Source organism: Gavialis gangeticus, unplaced genomic scaffold, assembly GCF_001723915.1.
Source record: "Gavialis gangeticus isolate Ggan-Ray unplaced genomic scaffold, GavGan_comp1, whole genome shotgun sequence".
Lineage (NCBI taxonomy): Eukaryota > Metazoa > Chordata > Crocodylia > Gavialidae > Gavialis > Gavialis gangeticus.
Window position 1 is genome coordinate 42930363 of NW_017729026.1, and position 6197 is coordinate 42936559.

The window sequence follows — 6197 nt, forward strand, 5'->3', positions numbered from 1 at the left end:
ATGCTTTAGAATACCAAGTGTATGAAGTTCCACCTACATTGCACTTGGGAGCTCAAATCCAAAGCCTGATCATTTGGCACAATCTGAGAAATGGAAAGCTCTCTAACAGCCTGAATGTTTAAAAAAAAAAAAAAAGAGCAAAAGTTGTACCTGTAACAGGGTGATAATTTTTAAGCTGTGTGACACCCATTTTCTCATTCGTTTTCTTTGCCCGACCATTATTTTCAGCTTTACAAGAAGATCTGAAAGTACATCTTTGCCTTGATTTCCAATATGCCATTATTCTTGCCCTGCCCCTATCTCTTTCTCTCTAAGATGGTAAACCTATTGTGGCACAGTCTTTGGTACACTTAGAGCCATGGGACCATTGTCAGCAGTAAATTGAAGAATAAAAATACAGCAGTGCCCACATATGTCACCCGGCTATGATCCATTTTGATGGTCCATGCCTTTCCCTGAGACAGCCAGCAGAGAACGTAGCAGACGGCACATCTACATGTGCTATTAGCATGCAGCAATAAACTCTGGTGTGCATCACATCAAAATTTATTGCTCCTGGGCACGCCGTTTGAATGTGCACCCAGGACCACAGCACACTGAGCCAGGTTGGAGCAGCCCTGGCTGGCAAGGGGCTCTAGGGGTGAGCCTGCCAGCCCAGGGCTGGTCCAACATGGTTCGAAATACTGTGGAGGGGCTGGCTGGGGCATGAGGGTGCTCCAGTGCAGGGCTAGCCTGCAGGCAGCCCACACGTTGAAACACCCTTGTGCCTGATCCAGCTGGGTCAGCATCTACATGTGCTGTTGCACGCAAAAACTCTGTATTTACACATACTACCCTACTGCACAGTTAATTAGTTTCCTGCAGCCTAATAGGGCTGCATGTGTAGATGCAAGATGTTTACTGTTGTACTAATTAGTCTACTCCACAGTAAATGTCTTGTGCAGATATGCCCAGAGGGAACCAGGAGTATGGGGAGAAAATAATCAGAACACCTCCATCAGCTCACTTCTCCCAAAGTGGCATTGCATTTCCTGAGCAAACAACCCCTTCTAGTTGTCCACCTGTCTCTTCTTCTTACTCCAAAACTTTGTTCCCCCAGTAACTCTGTCAAAACTGCATATAACACATGACTTCTCTTCACAGAAATACCCTGACATATCTCCCTCCATGCCCCCTAGCTGGTTCACTAATTATCCTATAGTAACTACTTCAACCCTCTCAGAAACAATAAGATCAGCTGTCTACCAGGGACATTCAGAGCTTGTACTAGTTCTGCCTCCAGGGAGGTCCTTATCCACGTAGAGTTCATTTTACATTTGTGAACGACAACAGAAAATCCCACCTCATACTGGCCTCCAAATACAGAACATAAAACTGTCCTGGTAATTGTTTTGGATGCACCCATATTTTCAACATCTGAATTTACAGAGGCAGGGTGTTTGCACACATACATGTTATGTAGAGGATAGCAAACAAAGCCTTTCCAGTGGATCCAGAGTTGCCACGTGCTTACTATCACCTTCACACAGGCACTGGTGCAGATATTAGGGGCAGAAAGCAGCTTTTCATGTTTTTACTTTCTTCTGTCATGCATTAAAGTAAAAAAGAGCATGCAAAAATGCCTTAGGTCTTTTAATAAGAAATCAAGATTGAGTTCAAGTTTAGCAAATTTCAGGACTAAAGCAGGCTCAGACCTACACTGCATTGAAAATTAAGCTCAATGAGGTTCACATGTTACCAGTACCCGTCATTTAAAGATAATAAAGGGTTAGGGAGGAGGCAAAGATGAGTTTTCTTCTCCTGGCTGGTTGAAAAGAAAAAACAAACACAATGGTTGCAAAAAACCTATATTCCACAACAAGTCCTTAAGACTCCCATGTGCAACATCAGCAGCACTACATCCTCGATTTTTATTGTAATCTTGTGGCTTTTTATTTGTAACTTATATGAAAAGAATCACATTGATTGGGGCAGATTTAACTCAGTAAAACCTATTCTACTGAGATTGTCTGTGCTAGGTGATTTTATCAAGTTCTCTTTTGGTTTCATTTTCTTCCTCATCCCTATCCCCAGGGGAGATTGCAGCCCAGCTTGCAGAGCAAATTGCCCTAAATTGAGTTCTTTCTCTGCCATATACAGGGCTGCCTTTGGCTTCTCGGCTTGAGAACTTTATGCATTCTTATTTTTCCCCTTCCTCCTTAACAGCCCCCTTCCCTTTTCCAATTAAAATGGAGAAGTTTGCACTGATACCTGCTCCCAATTAAATGAATACTGCATTACCAACCACACTCCAGATCTTCTTTACCCTCCCTTCATTAGCCTTATTCCTCTGAGGTTTTCTGGCTGTCTGCCAGGGACTTATGGCAAGAATTCAAAATCTTGTACACTTTATCCCCTCAGAATCATTCTTGAATTTAAGCAGCCTGCTCCTTAGGCCCAGCGTGAGAAATGCTAGGAACTGATTCAAAGACTGGAGAGAAAAGAAAGAATAAAAGAAAATGATTTATTTAAAAGGTTAAAAAGCTCTCATAAAAGAAGCTAAGCTAAGAGAGGTTAAACTTCCGGGCTAATTGGCTTCCATTTCCTTTAAAAAAATCCTTCTGAAATACAACAAATGACAGTAAGGTGTTCCTGTTTTATTTAAGAATATTCATGCCTATAGGAAATGCATCATTCTCTTAACACCTCAGGCATGTTGGCTACTGCTCACTCAAATTACACACCAGCATAGAAAACCTAGGCAGTCAGAGGCTTAAGCAGCTGTTTTTTAAAGATCACTATCTAATTTTCCAACAAATGTGAGCACTGCAGTACCGTGGCATCAGCCACTCTCATCTGACACTTAAAATAACTAACATCATGTCAAGCTGTCAGGAAGGATAGCCATATTGTCAAGCATGAAACAACAGAGGGAAGCACAGTATCCTTGCATTACTATTTAAAAATATATAAGCTCCCCTCACAGATCATTTAAGCTTACTGTATTTATCAAGCAAAGATTTGTCAAATGGTTCAGCAGAACTTAATGGCTGAAGGTGTTTTCAGCTGGCTGGATTTTTGCCCCCTGTGATATATTTTGAAAGAGTTTGAGGTACCTTTCTCTAAGTTAGAAGTGTAATCTAAGGCTAAGTACAGGCATTCAAAAACTCTGAGGTGGAATTGATCTAAGTTACATGGTTTTCTGTAAGCGTTGTAGTTTAGATCGGTGGTGAACACAACACACATTCGCACTTTGGTGAGGGTGGGGGTGTAAGTCTTAGACCAGGTTCCACCATTTTTAAACCAGTCTGTGTGTGCTGAACTTCTGTTCTGTTACAGACCAGTTTCTGGTAACTTATAAAAGTACAAATGTCACTACCTTGCCTGACTTACAACTAGAGAGAGGTACTAGTTTCTTTCTGTCTTGCTTACAACTGGTAACAACTAACCTCTAAAGCTCAGATAAACACTTAACCTCTGGGCCAGGTACAGACATTAAACTTTTACGTGTATAAGTGATCAGAAACCAGCCTGTACCTGTAACAGAACAGAAGTAAAGTACACAAAACTGGACTATCCCCATAACAGAACAGAAGTCTGAAACACACAGACTGGTTTAAAAATGTCAGAACCCAGTCTAAGATTTACTCCCTCCACCCCCTTCCACAAAAGGCTACTGTGTGCTCTGTTCGTTACTGATCTAAATCGTGATACTTTCAGAAAACTGAGTAACGTAGATCAATTCTGCCTCAGGCTTTTAGACCGTCTGTACCTAGCCCTGAAGCTAACATGGACCATAAGTCTAACACTGAACAGGTCTCCTTTGCAGTATTGATGGCATATCCTATTGGTTTTCTTTGTGCACTTTAGGAAAGTTGTCGTCTTTGGTTTATATCTATATGATATAGATATTCTGGTAGCCTAAAAACTTCTCAGAAGGCTAATTTCCTACCATGACAGATTCCATGCAGGGTTATAACAGTTCAGATGAGAGAAAACATTACCCTGGGGTATTTCAGCAATGTACCATAATATTTTCTTCCATTGGGTGCCAATGAAAAGCAACTTCCCATAAGATACTGCTTCCCAAATAATGTTGAATATATAGGCAGTCTGAAGGATGAAAAAGAAAAGAATTGTTTGTCTATTCATGATCCCTCTGAACTTATGAGCACTCAAGTTCTCCTTGTTTGCAGCCCTCTCTTCTTTGGCTCTTACATGTTGTTTCCTGATCTAGGATCACACCTTTGGAATTCTTAAAAGTGTGGAAGAGGAAACCCATCTATCCAGTTACCCATACTCCATTGGCTGAAGGTCTGTGGTTTTTTCAGTTTTGATTGTAACTTTTTACCAACTCCCCTTTCTATAGGTATTATCTTTCACTCCCTCTTTTAGGTGGAAAAAGGGAGTGGATCTTAGAAACTGAAAATGTTATTGGAAGTACATAGCAACAATAATACAGGTACTTCCAGCATTTTCTACATATTTGTTAATACACTTAATATAGTACAATCTGGAAGTTAGTCATTATACTCGTATAACAAGCATACTAATACTCCATCTATTTTAGAGAAAAAAGAACTAGTATATGTTATATTAATCATGTCATACTAAAAAGCCCATCCATAATCATTTAACTGGAATTCTCAGAGCTGACCTGGCATATTAGTGGCATTGGGCTCACCAAAATACAACTGAAGATTTAAGTGAATGATTATAGATATTGCAAAAGCAGTCAGGCTTTATTTAATATTATTAACTGGTTCTGCTCAAGAAAGGTCCTAGGTTATACAAGGCAGGAAAGAAAGGTTTTGGAGTGGGGAAATACCACACTTTTCATAAAAGAACTCAAGGATATAATGGAGGTACTCTGACGCAGCATTTAAGAAGTTCCCTTGGGAAAGCCTATAGGAGTCAAATTATGCTTAGTGCTGTACAAACCATACAATATCTTGCCAGCTTAAGGACTGGGTTTATAAAACTAATGTATTTCAGCATTCAATGAGTTATATGTTTGTTATAGTTTTCTGGTAGGTGCCGTGGACATTTACAATCCTAGAATATATGGGAAAAAATTATGTTCCACACATTTGGCAGGTTCTGACTCTTGTTCTCACCCACTGCTGTTTCAGTATTTTGCAAAAATGAGTCATTGAATAAAACATATAAACAGTTCAGCGGAGAGAAGGCAGAACTCTTCCCTCTTAAATTAATGCCTTAACCACTACAGCCACATCCACACATGGTGTCGATGTTTGGTTTACTGGGGACAACTAGCAGACTGCACCTTGTGCCACTTCTAGTTGTCCCCAGGGAATGCCTGTGCCACACACCCTCTGGCACATGGCAAGTTACCCCAGGTGTGGTAGGGGAGGTTGGGGCCAGCACTGGACTAGCCCTAGTAGCCTTTCCTGGGTTCCTGAGGGCCTCTTGGAGCTGCAGCAGCAGCAATCCTGCTATGTGGAGCCTGGCCAGCAGCCACATTATGGCTCCGGATGGTCAGGCTCTGGTTTTGAGTGGTGCATTCACCATTCCCCCTTTTTTCCCCATGGGTTTTTTTTTTACCCCTGGATATCCTAGTGCCCAGGCAGCCCCTCGCCACACACCACCATATACACACCATCCCGCACAGGGCAGGGGCATGCAGAGAGAGAGTTTGGCTTGGGCCCTAGCCCCAAGTTGTCACTACCCCATGATCTCATCTTTGCACATAAATCCTGCTCCCAAACACTCCCTGTTGACCCAAAGCCAACATAGGGAGTTTTGGTGAGTTGTTGCAGGGGCAGGCTTTCTGACCCAGCCCACGAGAGCTCACTGTAACCTGCCGTGCTTGTCCTTTCATGATCAGTGGGATTTCTTGCTCAGAGAGGGTGTATTTGTTCTCCAGTGTGTAGACAGTTTGCTGATTCAGGCATCTCCGTGGGTGCTATAAGTTCTTGCCTGCCATGTCTTTAGTGTTACAGAAAATAGAGAGGTTGATCTTCCATGCCCTCAAACAGCCTTCACACAGATACCACGGGTCCCATGTCTCAGGGTTCCACCTCCCCTACACCCAACTCAGCATCTCCCAGTTAACACGGATAAAGAGTGTCCAAACCAAATTTCAGCAGTCTCTGTCCGGCATTGTGGCAAAAGGTTGCCAAAATCCTCTGTGCTGGTATATCTCCTCCACTCAGGAGGTAAAAGCCCATATCAAAACACTGTGCACTGAGGCTAGG

At 42.2% G+C, this 6197-nt stretch overlaps 2 long non-coding RNA genes across 2 annotated transcripts in view; both read right to left on the reverse strand.

Moving 5' to 3' along the window:
* The window catches only part of LOC109299662, a 473863-nt gene that overhangs the window by 124914 nt on the left and 342752 nt on the right, over window positions 1–6197 (reverse strand). The window lies entirely within an intron of this gene.
* Window positions 1060–6197, reverse strand: part of LOC109299665 — an 18290-nt gene continuing 13152 nt past the window's right edge. Inside the window, exons 3-4 of the long non-coding RNA XR_002097951.1 lie at window positions 4258–4261; window positions 1060–1070 (exon numbers count right to left, since the gene is read on the reverse strand). This is a non-coding gene — a long non-coding RNA (uncharacterized LOC109299665). The remainder of the gene's footprint in view (window positions 1071–4257; window positions 4262–6197) is intronic.